The sequence below is a fragment of the Cyprinus carpio genome, chromosome A18 (genome assembly GCF_018340385.1).
Source record: "Cyprinus carpio isolate SPL01 chromosome A18, ASM1834038v1, whole genome shotgun sequence".
Lineage (NCBI taxonomy): Eukaryota > Metazoa > Chordata > Actinopteri > Cypriniformes > Cyprinidae > Cyprinus > Cyprinus carpio.
Genome location: NC_056589.1, coordinates 28,126,087 through 28,146,777, shown reverse-complemented (window position 1 = coordinate 28,146,777; position 20,691 = coordinate 28,126,087). Strand labels below are relative to the sequence as shown.

At 38.0% G+C, this 20,691-nt stretch overlaps 2 long non-coding RNA genes across 2 annotated transcripts; both read right to left on the bottom strand.

Moving 5' to 3' along the window:
- Positions 1-9,798: 9,798 nt before the first annotated feature.
- LOC122148624 lies at positions 9,799-11,846 on the bottom strand. Its single transcript, XR_006162517.1, has 3 exons — positions 11,498-11,846; positions 10,857-11,082; positions 9,799-10,188 (listed from the first exon to the last, which is right to left on the bottom strand). It is a non-coding gene; the product is annotated as an uncharacterized LOC122148624 (long non-coding RNA).
- Positions 11,847-13,978: 2,132 nt separating this feature from the next.
- On the bottom strand, positions 13,979-14,960 carry LOC122148625. The gene is made up of 2 exons (XR_006162518.1): positions 14,905-14,960; positions 13,979-14,484 (listed from the first exon to the last, which is right to left on the bottom strand). It is a non-coding gene; the product is annotated as an uncharacterized LOC122148625 (long non-coding RNA).
- Between the last annotated feature and the right edge of the window lie 5,731 nt (positions 14,961-20,691).

Sequence of the window (20,691 nt, the reverse complement as noted above, 5' to 3'; positions counted from 1 at the left end):
ACGATCAGACCTGCAACACACCTAATAGCCTCCACCCTTACATGAAAATGAAACTTCATCAGAATCATTTCAGGAGAGAGAGCTGAAGTTTCAGAAGACGCCCAGAATCACAAGTGAACTGCAGGAAGCAAACTAAAGAAAACAAAACCACACTAACTGATGAAAGTGTGTGGACATACAAGGTTATACTCCGCACACAATTCACACAACCAACTGATCGCGTGTTACAGCAAAAGCTCCTCAGTCCACTATGAAACCCACATCGTTCCTCTTGATGATAGTTTTCTCTCTGCTAACAGCCTGAACATCTAGATCTGTGAGCAAGCTCCTGCAAAGTTACTGGAACAATCCACAACGCTTGACCTCCCGTGAAAAGATCCCATCACAAACAAACAGTTACATTTATTCATTCAGTTCATGCTTTTATCCAAAACAGGGAACATCACAAGCAATTGTCAAGTCAACAATTGTCACATTTCACAACGCCAAGTTCATAGTTTAAACTACAATAATATTAACAGGAGTAATAGGAATAATAGTGTCTTTAAACTGACTTCTAAAAAAAAAAAAAAAGACAATTTGTTGTAAGAAGGCAAGACGTGAGTTTGAGAAGCCGTGTCTCTTTTCTTGTGGTAAACTTCTAGTTAAAGAAAGAAAACTCAAGAATTTAATTTCTCTGGATGCAAATAAACTAATACAGTTGCTATGAAGTGAACACAATTAACGATGGGAACTCATGATGATGGAGCAAACTCTCTGCATCCAGGTGATTTACTGGAAGGAAGTTCATTTAATGGAAACTCAGGTGACTTAACCACAATCTTAGTACTGTTACACCCTCAAACTCAACTAGTGTTCTACACGTGTCAGTTTTACACGTATGCAGCAGGTAATCAAGAAGAGCCAGTATCTACTGGAACAGAGAAAGATGAGAATCAACAAAACTGTTTGGACAAGATTACACTTCAGTAACGTTTCAGATCAGCACTGAACAATCATACAATAAATATCACATCTTACACTTAACTAACCAGTCTTAAACAACCTTTTTCAACCCAACCTTCTTCAAACCAACCAAAAAACAACCAAAAAAGTGACAGGCGCGGCCCACTCTCTCTTTAACTGACCCCGCCATTTGTGGGTTTCCACTAACTTAGTACTCAAAAGCTAGATTGTTAACTGGATTTATTGACGATCAACTAGGGCTGTGCAATATGGACAAAAAAAAAAAAAAAAAAAACTATTGCGATTTCGATTTTAATCACAATTTTGACACACAGATATGCTTTACAATCATAAATGCATTCAGATGAAATTTACAACAATATTTCCAAATGAAAACCAATTAGAGCTTTATCAAAAAGTTATCAACTATAAGTCTCTAGAACAGACATAAGTCAAAAATAATCAAATAGTTAAAGCACATGGTAAACAAAAATTTCTAGACTTATGGCAAAAAAAATATAAATAAATAACATCCTGTGGTCCAGGGACTTTTTTTCTGGTTTTGCCATGGGAAATTCATAGAGCTCATTAATTGTAGCGGTGCCTCAGGTGTTGAAATAGATTTGTTATACATTATACAGGTTCAAACGATGCTACGTTTCTTTGATCAGTGCGTATACAGTATGTGTATCATCGTGCATCAGCAGCAGCGAGAGCATCATTAATGTAACGCGAAAGCTTATGGGACTGAAGGCGAGCGCGAATCTCTTGATCGCACCAAGATTTCCTTTGCTCCGTCACAAAACCAGACGTGCTTGCTCAGATAGACGCTGCTCTCGCCCGGAGAGAATGCGCGCACTTAAAACGTGTCTCCTCTCGCTCAAACTGCGTCCTGTGCAGTCACAACTCTCTCTATGCTCATGTGCTAGATATTAATTATTTTCGCACGTTTTATAATCTAGAAACTTTACCGCTTGCATTGTGAACGCTTGATCCGTAATGGGCCTCGAAAAAAAAAGGCGCATCAAAGACTGTGTGTATACCTGGAGTTACGTAGGCAATATGTCCCAGTCTGTTCTGTTCTCGCGCTAGGCGCGCTTCATTCTGATTAGATCGGCATCGACATCCTGCGGGAGGTCAGGGCCGCGGAAAATCGTGCTATCAAAACCGATTTAGAAATCGTGCACGCTCAAATCGTGATTATATATGACGGATTTCTATCGCACAGCCCTAGAATTGAAGGCAAAAAACAGAAAAATAACTCGGGCTTATTTAATTATATATATGAAATTATGTCATTATGTACAGATATTTTTACATATATTAACAATATTATTATTTAGGTTGAAAACCACTGGCTTAAACCATATGTGAACACTTTAGGATAAATGTGAAAATCCTGAAAAGTGACAGGAGTTTTCTCCTCTTGTCTCGGTTTCCTGCTATTCCACCAGTTCTAGTTTGACAAAAACACATCATATCGAATTTAGACGACAGAATTTTCTTTTCACAACTGGTAAAGGACGGTATGTTTCACACAGGATTATAAATGATGCTAGAAAAATCAGATCTTTATTAAAAATAAGCATTGCATTGTTGGATACAAACTTGCGAAAGTGTACAGCCTATAATGCAAATGACCTTTTGTGTCTTGCCTTTTAATTCAGGCTTCTTTTATTTTTGGACAACGTCAAATTACTCAGAAAATTAAAGCCCAAAATTGTACACGGGCTGCTACATGAAAGCATAAAGATCATGTAATTCATCTGCAATCTGGTTTTGGGAAATTCATTAGCGAAACAGCAGCCGTCATGTGACTGATCTCCTTTATAGAGTGAGATATATTCTATATCGTTTCTTTAGATACATCATTTGGGATTTTCGTCATCATCAGTCATCATCATCAAAATCAAACATCATCATCCTTTCATCCCTTCAAAGTCTGTGTGCTGATGGGACTGAAGGCTTTGGGTGTTTGATCCTCCATGAATGGCCTCGATCTAAATCCACGGTTCGAGGAAACGCAGGTCAGCAGCTCCACGCCGTCAAGCCGTCACAGCGATATCATCCTCAATACGCACCTGAGAAACAGCAAGGAGTTGTAATCATATTAAATACAGTCTGAACTTTCAGAAATGTAGATTTATAATATCTGAAACATAGTTATGCTTCAGTGCTTTTGTTTGTAATTTAACATATTATGAACTAAAAGCATATATAGTGTATATACTGTATATGTATCAATTTTATGATACAAGTAAATAATTACATTAGTCATTTAGCAGATGTCTTTATCAGAGAGCATGACTTCCACAAATGAGGATAATGTAACAATCAAAACCATCAAAACCAGAATACAGCAGTAGCATATAATACTTGAACTATCTTGACAAATCATCAGACAAATTTTAAGCAAAAAAATAACACAGCTGTTATACTATATATATAATATAATTTTTCTTTTTCTGATGGTATATATACTATATAAATAATATCTATATATATTATATTATATGCTATCTTTTGTTCAAGAGTGTATTCTTGACACAAGGAATAGTTTTTAGCTGCAAACCCATGTCCTGCATACGTCTGTGTTTAGTGGTTTGAAGCACTGACTCCAGCTGCAGTACCACTCTTTGTGAATCTCCCCCACATTTTTGAATTGTTGGTTTTGTTGGGCAGTCGCCTCCAGGGTGCGGTTATCCCTATTGCTTGTACACTTTTTTTCTACCACATCTTTCCTTCCCACGCCTCTCTATTAATGTGCTTGGACACAGAGCTCTGTGAACAGCCAGCCTCTTTTGCAATGACCTTTTGTGTGTGTCTTGCCCTCCTGTGCAAGGTGTCAATGGTCGTCTTTTCGACACAAACTGTCAAGTAAGCAGTCTTCCCCATGATGTGTGTAGCCTACAGAACTAGACCGAGAGACCATTTAAAGGCCTTTGCAGGTGTTTTGAGCTGATTAGCTGATTAGAGCCTGGCACCAGGTGTCTTTTTTATTGAACCTTTTCACAATATTCTAATTTTCAAGATACTAAATTTGGGATTTTCCTTAGTTGTCAGTTATAATCATCAAAATTAAAAGAAAAGACAAACCTTGCAAATATATCAGTCTGGGTGTAATGAATGAAGATAATATACAAGTTTCAACAAAATTGATGCAATGCAGTGAAATAAATCAACTGCATTTGAAGTGATATTCTATGTATATGACCAGCACCTGTAGGAGCTGCATAAAACATGGAGTACAATATTCAATACAATCAAATTCTTTCAAAACAGCAAGTGTTGTAGAAATGGTTTAAAACATCATGAATGTATCATAACAATATGAATTGAGTTGGTGTTATGCTGAAATGGTTATCTGTTTGTGAAATTAACACTGTTCTAAACTAAGCGAGTCACTAACTTTCTGGTGAGTCTGAATTATTTTCATCAACGTTTAAACTCTATGGAGTGTGATTATACAGTAAACAGCACTTTATTTGTTTCATCTCTTCCCACACAGAGACCATGTTTTCACATGATTTTTGTCCCCATGAAGACCTCAAGAAGTGCTGCTTTTGACCAGAAACGTAAAAGCAGAACGAATATGAAGACTTCTTGTTCTCTTTTACTGTCATGCCATCAAGCTGTGATTAAATCTGACACACAGCTGTTAGACTTTATAAAGTGAATTTTCGTTTGATGGTATGTTTACTGCTGAAAGCCAATTTCTATACAAACCTTATATGTCTTTAATATTTTCAGTCTTTAAAATAGATCTCATAAATTAATAGTTTTACATGCAAAGCTGAACTTTATGAAACCATGTTTCTGTTAAGAACTGATAAACAAAGTGGCTGGTGCACTCGGAACTGGGGGCGGTAGGCAGAGAGGGAGATTTCTGTTTTATGTAGCTGTGATTTCTGTTTTATTGGCCACTTTTTCTCTTCTCATGGGCCACTTCTCATCTGACACTTGACTAGTAAGCAAAATTTAAAAAATAAAATAAAATAAATAAAACTAAAACATTTCACCTCCACCCTGGACTTTCTGTCTCTTTATTCCTGATCTAACACACACATTAACCTCTTGTGGCAGTGGCAGGACAAGATGTCACACTCTATGGGGTAAGTTGTCACAACAGAACCTGCCATTAAATTATTATAATGCATGTGAATGTGTTTTATTGTGTTCATGTGTTTAGCCTGCAGCTATTAGTGATTGACAGAAAATTATTTAAAAATTCACAAAAATCACCAAAAAAAGTATTATCATGTCATCCAGACTCTTGAGTCCAAAAGGCCAGGCCAACAGGATGTTACAGTTCTTAGTTCATAGTTGATTGCATTTGTTAATGCATATTTAGACACAGTCTTTCTTTAAAACACTAGATGGCTACATGAAAGCATGAATGATTCTGTAAATCACTTCCGATACTGATTTACATAAGGAGAAGTCAAACAAACAGCAGCTGACATGTGACTGATTTCCCTTTATAGTGTGAAATATCAAAGATACTCCTTTACTTAGATAAAGGTTAAAGTCTGATATATTGAAGAAAAGGAATGTCATCATCATCATCATCATCATCTGCTGATGGGACTGAAGGCTTTGGACGTCATGAAGGCCTCGATTTCCTCCACAGAAACACCACCAAAACTATTTACTGTACTGTAAACATGGATCTTATAACATATTGTAGTTACTGTCAGCATCATTCTTTTTTCGTGAAGAAATTTTACTAAAGAAATCATTGTATAATCACTGTATTTTTATTTTTTAAATTCAATATTTACATATTTGTGCAGTCAGTATCACTGATCAGACGAATACAGCTCACGGCTTTTAATCAATAAATTAACCTGGTTAAATAAAGAAAATGAAATGAAAAAATTAATTTGGGATTTTATATTCCTGATGGCACCTTTCAGTTTGCCCTGAAAGTCTTTTATAACTTACTGTATATCTGGTCAGATATAAAAAGTACCTAATAATCATCCTGTTCTCATGTGTTTTTCAGTCACATATTTGATGAAATGTAAATCTGGTGCAGCAGGTTTGACACTGAACCGGCTTTATCAGTCCTGTGTTTAACTGCAGCTCTGAAAATATGATTCATTCAGGAATACAATAAAAATCATACGATGTTCAACATCTGACACGACCAGACCTGCAACACACCTAATAGCCTCCGCCCTTACATGAAAATCAAACTTCATCAGAATCATTTCAGAGAAGAGCTGAAGTTTTACGAGAAGAGCTGAATCACAAGTGAACTGCAGGAAGCAAACTAAAGAAACAAAACCACAATAAATGATGAAGTGTGTGAGACATAAAGGTTATAATCCACACAATTCACAGCCAACTGATCGCAGTTACAGCAAACTCTCAGTCCACTATGAAAACCACATCGATCCTCTTGATGATAGTTTTCTCTCTGCTAACAGCTGAACATCTAGATCTGTGAGCAGCTCCTGCAAAGTTACTGGAACAATCCACAACGCTTGACCTCCCGTGAAAAGATCCCATCACAAACAAACAGTTACATTTATTCATTCAGTTCATGCTTTTATCCAAAACAGGGAACATCACAAGCAATTGTCAAGTCAACAACAGTCACAATTCACAACACCAAGTTCATAGTTTAAAACTACAATAATATTAACAGGAGGAGTAATAGGAATAATAGTGTCTTTAAACTGACTTCTAAAAAAAAAAAAAAGACAATTTGTTGTAAGAAGGCAAGACATGTGAGTTTGAGAAGCCGTGTCTCTTTTCTTGTGTTAAACCTCTAGTTAAAGAAAGAAAACTTAAGAATTTAATTTCTCTGGATGCAAATAAACTAATACAGTTGCTATGAAGTGAACACAATTAAAGATGGGAACTCATGATGACGGAGCAAACTCTCTGCATCCAGGTGATTTACTGGAAGGAAGTTCATTTAATGGAACTCAGGAGACTTAACCACAATCTTAGTACTGTTACACCCTCAAACTCAACTAGTGTTCTACACGTGTCAGTTTTACACGTATGCAGCAGGTAATCAAGAAGAGCCAGTATCTACTGGAACAGAGAAAGATGAGAATCAACAAAACTGTTTGACAAGATTACACTTCAGTAACGTTTCAGATCAGCACTGTACAATCTGACAATAATGATTTCAAATATTTAGATGTACATCTTCACTCTTTGTCATTGGATATATGTGAAAGACAGTTTAGGATAACTGTGAAACTTCATTCCCTAAAGTGACAGGAGTTTTCTCCTCTTGTCTCTGTTTCCTGCTACTCCACCAGTTCTAGTTTGACAAAAACACATCATATCGAATTTAGACGACAGAATTTTCTGAACTGGTAAATAACATTTCACACACGATTCTAAATGATGCTAGAAAAATTTATTAAAAATAAGCATTGCATTGTCTTACAAACTTGCAGAAAGTATACAGAAGATAATGCAAATGAGCTCAAAGTTCTTTTAGAAGTTAATTTTAAAGTTCAGAGCTGCTTTTATTAAGAATACCAAACTCTGAAAATTAAAGCACAAAATGTTAAGTGGTTGCTACATGAAACCATAAATGATGCTGTAATTAATCTGCAATCTGGTTTATGGGAAATTATTTTTAGCGAAACAGCAGCCGTCATGTGACTGATCTCCCTTTATAGAGTGAGATATCAAAGATGCTCGTTTCTTTAGATACAGATTAAACTCCAAAAAATTCATTAAATGATTGACACCACAAGAAGGCCCATCGTTATCATCATCATCTTCATCTCTTCAGAGTTTCTGGCTGCTGATGGGACTGAAGGCTTTGGGTGTTTGTTCCTCCATGAAGGCCTCGATCTCCTCCACGGTTCGAGGAACGCAGGTCAGCAGCTTCACGCCGTCAGCCGTCACAGCGATATCATCCTCAATACGCACCTGAGACACACATGAGGAGAAATAATCATATAAATACAGTCTGAACTTTCAGAAATGTAGATTTATAATATCTGAAACAATATAGCTTCAGTGCTTTTGATTGTAAAGTAATATTATGAATAATATGTGTATTATATACAGTATGTACATAATTTATGATATGTGACCCTGGACCGCAAAACCAGTCAAAAGGTCAATTTATACATCATCTGAAATCTGAATAAATAATCTTTCCATCGATGTATGGTTTGTTAGGAGGGCAATATTTGGCCGAGATACAACTATTTGAAAATCTGGAATCTGAGGGTGCAAAAAAAATCTAAAATATGAGAAAAATCATCTTTAAAGTTGTTCAAATGAAGTTCTTAGCAATGCATATTACTAATCAAAAATTTAATTTTGATATATTTATGGTAGGAAATTTACTAAATATCTCCATGAAACATGATCTTTACTTAATATTCTAATGATTTTTGGCATAAAGGAAATTTTGACCCATACAATGTTTTTTTGGCTTTTGCTACAAATATATCCCCGAGACTTAAGACTGCTTTTGTGCTGCAGGGTCACATTTAGTATTTTGACCATCTGGGATTCTTCAGTGCTTGTACCTGGTTTGATGGCGGCCATCACGGCTCTGGAGGACTTCAGCACGGCTTCATAAATGGCTCTCTGGTCTGCGGTGAACTATCCGTTGGCTGGGAAAGAGCAGGTGATGTCGGAGGAGTAGCAGTAATACTCGCCGTTGTAACAGCTGTTATTAGATGAGAAAATTCAACATCTATAAGCACGTAAACATAGCATGAATAAAAAACGTGTTTAAAGACGGAAGATAGAGGTAAACTTTAAGATTAAAACAATAATAGCAATTTTAACAATTAATCCAAACAAAAACTCTCAACTTTTTTATATTATTATGGTACTTTTATGACATTTTGAACCATTTCTACAATATTAGCTATTTAGAACAAATGTGATTCTATTGAATGTTGTACCTCATGTTGTAGGCAGCACTTTTTTTTACTAGTCATTGCTGACTAATTAATGATTTCCAGATGTTTAATCTTTCCTGAAGATCTTGTGTTTAGGTTCTTCTTTTGTTTAGTTTTTTCTGGGCTTTGTGGTTTTGGCAGATCTTCTGTTTTTCCCCAGCTCTTGTTTTGTTTTTTTATAGCTCTTCTTTATCTGCTTCTAGCTCTTCTGTTAATTCTTCCACCTCTTCCTTTGTTTTTGTTTTCAGCTTTTCTTTTTTCCACATCTTATGCTGTTTTTTTTCCAGATCTTCTTCTATTTTTGCTTCCTGTTCTTGTGTTTTGTTTTCCAGATCTTTATCTTTCAGATCATCAGTTTTCTTCAAGATCTCTTGCTTCATTTTCATTCAAAGTTTCAACACCCTGTCCTTCATCAGTGTTTCTGACCGATGCCGTTTCACACTGTTCAGTTTTTATCCTGGATTTTCAGATTTTTAAGTTTCACACTGTACATTCATAAACTGAATGTACAGTGTCTGACTGATTTAATGCTTCGTCTCTTTGGAGACTGGAAAGTTTCTGCATGTTTCTGTTTACATAGATTGTGTGACTCTATCAAAAGGTATTGCATAAAGAACTCTTAATACAAACAGAAGCACAACTGCAAACACAGGACTAGGAGGAGACCGGGGCTAGTTGTCCCAGAGGGGAAAGTCTATCTCAGTAACTTTGAAAACAAGACATTAAATGAAATAAATGCTAGTTTTCATTAGCAGTGGTTTATGTTGGCATTATTTTCTGAGTGAATTCTGTCCTCAAAACTTTTTTTTTTGATTTTGATTTTATTACTTTTAGTAATAGGCTATTACTAATAGCTTTTGGGTAAATGGGAACACACACACACACACACACACACACACACACACACACACACACACACACACACACACACACACACTCACAGAAGGATGCATTATAATAGTTTATGGCAAGTTTTAATGTGACAGCTTAACCCATACACTGTGACAACATTTACACAAAAGGATAATGTGTGTTAACAGTGAACTTGTCTATTAGATATATCTGTTGTAGTCAAGATTTTAAGGTTTACATAGAAAGTAATATATAGAAACTATATAGAAATACAAGCTTTATCCAGAAATTAACTTTCAATAAACACACCCAGAGAAATATAAACTATAGTAAAAAGTGCAACAACTCTGTGTCAGATATAATCACAGTTGTCCGACTTGAATGTGACAGAGAAGAGAAATACAGTAAATTCATATTCGGTTTGCTTTAAATCTGGTCAAAAGCAGCAGATCTTGATGTCTTCAAAAGTTCCCATCAGCTGTAAACATGATCTCTGTGTGGAAGAGACAAACATAAACTGCGGTTATATTCATGCTGTCATATTATTATAAAGTAAACATGATTAAATTGTCATGAAAACAGAACAGAAACACAACTCTTACATGCACTCAGTGTATATTCATACAGAGATGTTTGACTCATGTTAGTATATCTAGGGACTGTTTGCACTTGTACTGGTTGTCTTGAAGGAACATGATGTGTGTTTTCAATTTCATGCAACTTTAGGAATAATGGATCGTCTGAAAACGTCCTCATTTCATTTTATGTTTAATGTTTATTCAGCTAAAGTTCTGGTGAGAGAGACTTGCTTGTATTTGTTGAATATCTCTGCTTGAACAAACATCAACACAACTAAATACAAATGAAAGCTTGAAGCAGACACATTCAATGTCAAAATATAGTTCCTGCATTTTCTTAGTTCATGACTAAAGTTATATTGGGGTAGTTAAAGAATATTTTTATATTCTCAACATTTAATTTTGGCTTTTTTTCTCAAAATTTTACAAGTTTTTCTCGAAACACAACTACTTTTTTGTCATTATTTAATAAGTTTGTGTTTTTATGAATATATTTAATTGATGATATTCTATACACAAAATGTATTTTATTATAAATTTATGACATAACCATGTACAATATTTACAATATTAATTTGCTTACCTCATGTTTTTGGCAGCTCTTCTATAATTGTCTCATTGTCCTATATTAAGTGCTCCCATTCGTTCCCGAATTTCAGGATTCTGAATGTTCTGCAGATTTTTTTTAAAGTCTGTGCAAAACTTTTGCAATGCAGTCACATTTCCGTTGATTTCAATCACTGGTCCACCTCGGACTGGCTCGTCTTGGTCCGGTCCACCTTGGACTGGCTCGTCTTGGTCCGGTCCACCTTGGACTCCTGGGCTTTGGACCGGTCCACCTTGGTCTGGCTCGCCTTGGTCCGGTCCACCTTGGTCTGGCTCGCCTTGGACCGGTCCACCTTGGTCTGGCTCGCCTTGGTCCGGTCCACCTTGGTCTGGCTCGTCTTGGACCGGTCCACCTTGGTCTGGCTCGTCTTGGACGCACGTATTGGACCGGTCCACCTTGGTCTGGCTCGTCTTACACCAGTCCACAATCTCCCTGCAATCAATCTACCTTACACACATAGAACTGGCTCGTCTTGGACCGGTCCACAACCACCCAGCACGACCAGTTCCTCTCAACACCAGTCTGGCTCGCCTTGGTCCGGTCCACCTTGGTCTGGCTCGCCTTGGTCCGGTCCGGCTCTTGGTCTGGTCGCCCCCTTGGTCCAATCTCGCACTAACCTTGGACTGGCTCGTCTTGGACTGGATCTTCAATCTCGCTGTAGTCAATCTGCCTAACAGTGAGATCTGGATACTCATTTGCAATTAATGTCAACCACGGAGCAGGATTAGTGGGTCTGAAGACCAGACGAGCTAGATTATTCATATCGGATGGATGCATTGGAATAAACATTTTGAAAAGTGTATCTGGATTTTGACGAAGCTTCTCTTCTTTGAATTTAGCTCTTTTTTCCTCAGTCCACTTTGTAAAACCGTTAGCATTACCATACATGTTCCTGACAGTATTTCCCTGGATTTCTGCTGCCATTTCTAGTCAGTGCTGGTGTGTGAGGATGGTGAAGGTCCTGTTTAAAACCTCCTGTTAATCACCTCACCCTTATAAACCCTTGTGATTGTGCAAACCATACAGAAGATGACAGGAACTATTCTTCAGTCAGCACATACTTGATTCCGTGCCCAGATGAAAACAAGTCTCCAAACTGGTTTGACCACATAACTCTGAACCTGAAATCATGGTACTTTAATATGTGCCACAGTACTGAATGATAACCATATTCATCAAGGCAAGTACAGTAAATGATAAAAGCATTTCAAACTTTTACACACATTATCCCCGGGTCATTTTAGCTAACAAAATCCTGTTTTATTTTTTCTATGTTTCACACCGTTCAGTCTTTATCCTGGGTTAAGAATGAATCCTGGAGATTCAGATATTTATGCATTGATAAACTCAGAGTTAAAATTCTTATTTACATATTTGTGCAATTGGGATTCTATATTCCTGATGGCACCTTCCATTATGCCCTGATATGAAAGGTCTCTTCTTCACTCCAATTTATTAATTTTCCCTCTGGGCTTGCAAAAGCAGTTTATAACACAGGGTTAAAAAAAAAAAAATTAATAAAGTGTGAAAGATTTCTTTATGCTGGATAAACTGAAGTGGGGTTAAAAAGGCAATGAGCCGTGCTGTGAAAATCACTTATGGCTGTGTCAAGACAAAAACTATATTCAAACAATATTCAGATTTGTTCCCAAACCACAGCTCAGTGAACAAACACACATTATCACAGACAATGATATATAGTTAAAAGAAGAAATCATGTTAAAGTATCTAATAATCATCCTGTTCTCATGTGTTTTTCAGTCACATATTTGATGAAATGTAAATCTGGTGCAGCAGGTTTGACACTGAACCGGCTTTATCAGTCCTGTGTTTAACTGCAGCTCTGAAAATATGATTCATTCAGGAATACAATAAAAATCATACGATGTTCAACATCTGACACGATCAGACCTGCAACACACCTAATAGCCTCCACCCTTACATGAAAATGAAACTTCATCAGAATCATTTCAGAGAAGAGCTTAAGTTTCACGAGAAGAGCAGAATCACAAGTGAACTGCAGGAAGCAAACTAAAGAAACAAAACGATGAAATGATGAAGTGTGTGAGACATAAAGGTTATAATCCACACAATTCACAGCCAACTGATCGCAGTTACAGCAAACTCTCAGTCCACTATGAAAACCACATCGATCCTCTTGATGATAGTTTTCTCTCTGCTAACAGCTGAACATCTAGATCTGTGAGCAGCTCCTGCAAAGTTACTGGAACAATCCACAACGCTTGACCTCCCGTGAAAAGATCCCATCACAAACAAACATTTACATTCAGTTGATGCTTTTATCCAAAACAGGGAACATCACAAGCAATTGTCAAGTCAACAACAGTCACATTTCACAACGCCAAGTTCATAGTTTAAACTACAATAATATTAACAGGAGTAATAGGAATAATACTGTCTTTAAACTGACTTCTAAAAAAGAAAAGACAATTTGTTGTAAGAAGGCAAGACGTGAGTTTGAGAAGCCGTGTCTCTTTTCTTGTGTTAAACCTCTATTCAGAGAAGACAGAAAACTTAAGAATTTAATTTCTCTGGATGCAAATAAACTAATACAGTTGCTATGAAGTGAACACAATTAACGATGGGAACTCATGATGACGGAGCAAACTCTCTGCATCCAGGTGATTTACTGGAAGGAAGTTCATTTAATGGAACTCAGGAGACTTAACCACAATCTTAGTACTGTTACACCCTCAAACTCAACTAGTGTTCTACACGTGTCAGTTTTACACGTATGCAGCAGGTAATCAAGCAGAGCCAGTATCTACTGGAACAGAGAAAGATGAGAATCTCCAAACCTGTTTGACAAGATTACACTTCAGTAACGTTTCAGATCAGCACTGTACAATCTGACAATAATGATTTCATACATTTAGATGTACATCTTTAGCTCTAATCATTGGATAAATTCCAAAAGACAGTTTTCTCCTTGAACTGTAACAGCGCTTCATTCCCACAGCACTGAGTGTGAGGAGTTTTCTCCTCTTGTCTTTGTTTACTGATATTCCACCAGTTCTAGTTTGACAAAAACACATCATATGGGATTTAAATAATGACATTTCACACAGGATTCTAAATGATGCTAGAAAAATCAGACCTTTATTAAAAATAAGCATTGCATTGTCTTACAAACTTGCAGAAAGTGTACAGAATATAATGCAAATGAGTTGAGTGAAGTTCTTTTAATTCAGGCTGCTTTTATTAAGAATATCAAACTCTGAAAATTAAAGCACAAAATGTTACACGGCTGCTACATGAAAGCATAAATGATTCTGTAATTAATCTGCAATCTGGTTTATGGGAAATTATTTTTATCAAAACGGCAGCCGTCATGTGACTGATCTCCCTTAATAGAGTGAGATATCAAAGATACTCGTTTCTATAGATCATCATCATCATCATCATCATCATCATCATCATCATCATCATCTTCATCCCTTCAGAGTTTCTGGCTGCTGATGGGACTGAAGGCTTTGGGTGTTTGATCCTCCATGAAGGCCTCGATCTCCTCCACGGTTCGAGGAACGCAGGTCAGCAGCTCCACACCGTCAGCCGTCACAGCGATATCATCCTCAATACGCACCTGAGACACACATGAGGAGAAATAATCATATAAATACAGTCTGAACTTTCAGAAATGTAGATTTATAATATCTGAAAACATATAGCGTCAGTGCTTTTGACTGTAAAGTAATATTATGAAAATAAAACATATATAGTGTATTATACTGTATATGTATATAATTTATGATACAAGTAAATATTTACATTTAGTCATTTAGCAGATGCTTTTATCCGAAGCGACTCACAAATGAGGATAATAGTAACAATCAAAACCATCAAAATGCATACACAGTAGCATATAATATTATATAAAAACAAAACAAAAACAAAAATCAAAAAAAAAAAAATAATTAAATAATATATATACACACTTTTATTCAGCTATATATATATATATATATATATATATATATATATATAATATATATATATATATTACGCTATCTTTTGTTCAAGAGTGGCTTGACACAAGGAATGCGACAGCTGAAACCCATGTCCTGCATACGTCTGTGTTTAGTGGTTCTTGAAGCACTGACTCCAGCTGCAGTCCACTCTTTGTGAATCTCCCCCACATTTTTGAATGGGTTTTTGTTTCACAATCCTCTCCCAGGGTGCGGTTATCCCTATTGCTTGTACACTTTTTTTCTACCACATCTTTTCCTTCCCTTCGCCTCTCTATTAATGTGCTTGGACACAGATCTCTGTGAACAGCCAGCCTCTTTTGCAATGACCTTTTGTGTCTTGCCCTCCTTGTGCAAGGTGTCAATGGTCGTCTTTTGGACAACTGTCAATTCAGCAGTCTTCCCCATGGTTGTGTAGCCTACAGAACTAGACTGAGAGACCATTTAAAGGCTTTGCAGGTGTTTTGAGTTCATTAGCTGATTAGAGTGTTGCACCAGGTGTCTTCAATATTTAACTTTTTCACAATATTCAAATTTTCTGAGATACTAAATTTGGAATTTTCCTTAGTTGTCAGTTATAATCATCAAAATTAAAAGAAATAAACCTTTGAAATATATCAGTCTGTGTGTAATGAATGAATATAATATACAAGTTTCACTTTTTGAATGGAATTAGTGAAATAAATCAACTTTTTGATGATATTCTAATTATATGACCAGCACCTGTAGAGCTGCATAAAACATGAGTTACAATATTCAATACAATCAAATTCTTTCAAATAAGCAAGTGTTGTAGAAATGGTTAAAACATCATGAATGTATCATAACAATACATATGAACTGAGTTATGCTTGTTCTGGGCATCTGTTTGTAGCTTTTGTCTTAAAACCATCTTTAAAAGTTATTTAACACTGTTCTAACTAACCTCAGCATAACTTTCTGGTTTTCTGAATATTTTCATCAACGTTTACTCTATGGGAGTGTGAATATACAGTAACAGCACTTTATTTGTTTCGTCTCTTCCACACAGAGACCATGTTTTCACATGATGGGAGTCCATGAAGAACTCAAGATCTGCTGCTTTTGACCAGAATCAAAGCAGAACGAATATGAATGACTTGAACTTCTCTTTTACATTCATGCCAGACAACTGTGATTAAATCTGACACACAGCTGTTACACTTTATAAAGTGAATTTTGTGAATTTTTCTCATGGTATGTTTACTGCTGAAAGCCAATTTCTAAGCACAAACCTTATATGTTTTTAATATTTTCAGTCTGTATTCTTCTCATACAATCATAGTTTTATATGCAAAGCTGAACTTTATGAACTATGTTTCTGTTAAGAACTGATAAACAAAGTACTTGGTGCACTCTGAACTGGGATGGTAGGCAGAGAGGGAGATATATGTAGCTGTGATTTCTGTTTTATTGGCCACTTTTTCTCTTCTCATGGGCCACTTCTCATCTGACACTTGACTAGTAAGCAAAATTAAAAAAATAAAATAAAATAAATAAAACTAAAACATTTCACCTCCACCCTGGACTTTCTGTCTCTTTATTCCTGATCTAACACACACATTAACCTCTTGTGGCATGGGGTAAGTTGTCACAACAGAACCTGCAATTAAATTATTATAATGCATGTGAATGTGTTTTATTTTGTTCGTGTGTTTAGCCTGCAACTATTATTGATTGACAGAAAATTATTGAAAAATTCACAAAAATCACCAAAAAAAGTATTATCATGTCATCCAGACTCTTGACTCCAAAAGGCCAGGCCAACAGGATGTTACAGTTCTTAGTTCATATGTAATGCATAATGATTGCTGAAAGATTATTTTAGTTATATTACTGCTTATTTAGAAACTGCCCAGTCTTCACAGAGACACAGTCTTTAAAACACTAGATGGCTACATGAAAGCATGAATGATTCTGTAAATCACTTCCGATACTGATTTACATAAGGAGAAGTCAAACAAACAGCAGCTGACATGTGACTGATTTCCCTTTATAGAGTGAAATATCAAAGATACTCCTTTACTTAGATAAATGGTAAAGTATGATATATTGAAGAAAAGGAGTGTCATCATCATCATCTGCTGATGGGACTGAAGGCTTTGGACGTCATGAAGGCCTCGATTTCCTCCACAGAAACACCACCAAAACTATTTACTGTACTGTAAACATGGATCTTATAACATACTGTAGTTACTGTCATCATCATTGTTTTTTCGTGAAGAAATCTTACTAAAGAAATCACTGTATAATCACTGTATTTTTGGTTTTTAATTCAATATTTACATATTTGTGCAGTCAGTATCACTGATCAGATGAATACAGCTCACGGCTTTTAATCAATAAATTAACCTGGTTAAATAAAGAAAATTAAATGAAAAAATTAATTTGGGATTTTATATTCCTGATGGCACCTTTCAGTTTGCCCTGAAAGTCTTTTATAACTTACTGTATATCTGGTCAGATATAAAAATGTCTAATAATCATCCTGTTCTCATGTGTTTTTCAGTCACATATTGAAATGTAAATCTGGTGCAGCAGGTTTGACACTGAACCGGCTTTATCAGTCCTGTGTTTAACTGCAGCTCTTAAAATATGATTCATTCAGGAATACAATAAAAATCATACGATGTTCAACATCTGACACGACCAGACCTGCAACACACCTAATAGCCTCCGCCCTTAAATGAAAATCAAACTTAATCAGAATCATTTCAGAGAAGAGCTGAAGTTTCACGAGAAGAGCAGAATCACAAGTGAACTGCAGGAAGCAAACTAAAGAAACAAAACCACAATAAATGATGAAGTGTGTGAGACATAAAGGTTATACTCCACACAATTCACAACCAACTGATCGCAGTTACAGCAAACTCTCAGTCCACTATGAAAACCACATCGATCCTCTTGATGATAGTTCCCTTTCAAGGGAACTTCGAACTGCATCCTCTAGGGGTCGCTATGGGGAACACCTCGTCGTGACCCGTGTCTGAAGCATACAAATGAAAAAACACCAACGAGTTGGCCGGCGACAGCCTCTGACGTCACTACCGGTGCGACTATAAAACAGGCATCGGGAAAACACGTCATTCTCTTCTTCGTCTTCACTGACTGTTTTGTTTGAAGCGTGCATCTGAAAGAACCGGTAAGAGCGCTCTTTCTCTGTCTATCATGGCGACTACTAGCAAGCGTTTAGACAATGTATGCATCCGTGTCGGCGTTATTTGACACCTGATGACACACACGATCTTTACGTGATTTGTTTGGGTAAAGAGCACGCACGCGATGTCTTTGAGGAGGCAATCTGCGTGCATTGCGAGCATTTTTTCAAGAAAAAAGCTCCGCTCTCGTTCGTCTCTCTTTCCGAAAAAAAGAGGAAAAAAAAAAAAAAAAGGCAGCCATCTGCTTCCCGCGGTTCAGGACCCGCCGTTGCTGAGGCACGGAGGAGAATGAGCTCGTGAGAATTTCAGGTGGATCTGTCTGAATGGTTTAAAGAGGGATTTTCCCTATCGCGCTCAAAAAATGGCGGCGGACGAGAGAGAGCCTCGGGAGGATGATGTTATATCTTTAACACTTTCTGATACTGAGGTTAGTGCTCTGCTGGGTTTTTACCCAGGAAAAGCAGGAGATATTTGAGGATGGTGAAGAAGCTGAGGCTGAGCCTTCTCAATTCTCCTGCCCTGCGTATGTAGAGCTGTTGGAGTTTATGGATCGCGCCTCGATGAGCGTTATCTTTCCGACCATAGCCCTCCAGCTCAGGTGAGCCTTCCATTTCTGCCTGATCTCCATACAGAGATCGAAAGGAAATGAAAGAGGCCGTTTTCTTTCTCGCATCCATCGGTTTCAGCATAAGAGTTTTTGCCGACATCGAGGCGATGCGCGCGAAAAACGGCTATGAGAGGATGCCCCCTGCAGAAAGAGCTTTCATTCTGCGGGGGAGACATCCTCTCTTAATCTCCCTCCTTGCCATCTAAGCCCCTTCAAGCAATGCATCTTGCTTAAATGGCAAGGCATACGCAGCAGCAGGTCAGGCTGTGGCTTTATTACAAAATAAATGCTTCAAGCATATCAGACTGATCTGCTAAGAGACCTGGATAAAGGCGAAAGCCTTTTTCCTGATCAGGTAGCCGAGCTGCGCCGCACCACAGGCCTCTCTCCAGGCTACCAAGCAGGCCACCTCTGCCAAGTGCAGGACTATGGCGGCCATGGTGGTGGCGGAGAGACATCTGTGGATGAACCTGGCAGACATCGGGAAGAAAGAAAAGGCTTTCTTCTCGATGCTCAGGTTTCGCCTTCTAAACTGAACCTAACCTTCTGCTATACGGTGATCGAGAAGTTCGGGGAGACGAAGGCGCACTCCGCTGCTTTCAGATCCTTCGTTCCACGAAGGTCCAGGTCTGAGCCCGAACAACATAGGGGTCCTGGCCTGTCTCGATCTGAGGATCAAAGACGGGCACAGAAGGCTAGTGTCGCGACTCACGCTCCTCCCGCCACCTGCGGGCAGGGTTAAGAGAATTGTGGGTCACAAGGGGGTAAGCAGAACCTAAGGGATGTGATCCAGACGAGGCAGCGTTCTCGTCTGAGTCAGATTGATACTGAGGTATCTACTCGTTCCCTTTAGGGATTTTTTAACTTCTGCTTTTATCCTCCCCTTCCTAATTCCCCTGTAACCACCAGCTCTCCACCTGATCGAGGTTAGGTGGAAACCTCTAACGCATAACAGTCTCCTATGCTGGACCTATAATGTTTTTGGCTGGTCCTATGTTCATAGCAACCACCTTACTGATGGTCCGAACTAAAAGGAGGCGCCCCTTGAGCGGGGCTCCAGCGCAGGAGGGTGGGAGTATAAAAATAACCCTTTCTGTATATACTTATGTGTAAATTGCTGGTGGTTATGTCTACTAATAAACTCTGTGAGTTTCCTTTGCAGTGCTCAGTTACAGTGTTTACTAAACACTCGTCAGCACCAGCCATCCGGCTTCATGTTCCGGTATTAGGCGGCTGAGATCACAGGTTTCTGCGGGAGCCTCCTTGATCATCAGGCCTGGCACAGCACTGCAGAGAATTTCATGGATGTCCGGCCAGGTCACCCTGAGGGGTCTCCTGGCCGCTTAGGTTCTGTCGCATCCAGCGGGAAGTGAAGGTGGCAGTTACAGAAGTCTTCTTGTATATGCTGCCTCAGGTGATGCTCCCCTCGCTAGAGGTTTATAAAATTTGAGCTTGCCTCTCCCGTGTGGTTCAGCGCCTCTGCGATGCTTAGGAACCTTTAGGTACACACGCTAAGCTCTGTGTACTTTCTGAAAACCACATGGTGGTAAGAGTGCACGTGAACACTTTGCGCACTTTCTAAAAATCCACATATTGGTAAGTGTGCACGCAAGACTCTGCGCACTTTCTGAAATCCTGTATGGTAAGGGTTACGCGCTCCGCCTCGTTCCCTTTCTTGAGATGATTAGACCTTGGTTCCTTGGGCTCCATTCAGCCAGTGTGTATTTGTTTATACACTTCAAGCATCGCTTCCCTCAACATGAGGGGCTATTCTCCCCTTTTCCAAGAAGGGTCGCCTATGAGCGTGCTACTCTGGATTCAGGAGTTCTCCTCTCATATGAGACTGAGTTCACTGTTTTTCCCCAGAGCGCTCCAGCATTATTTCCACAGATCGAGTTGATGACTCTCAAACATACTTTTTTGAGATGCACCATTCCATCTATGAGCTGCTCTATCAGAGTGCCACGAGAGCCCTTCCTTAGAACAGTATTTGAAAATCCATGATATGGTAAGTGTGCACGTGAAGTCTTTGCACACTTTCT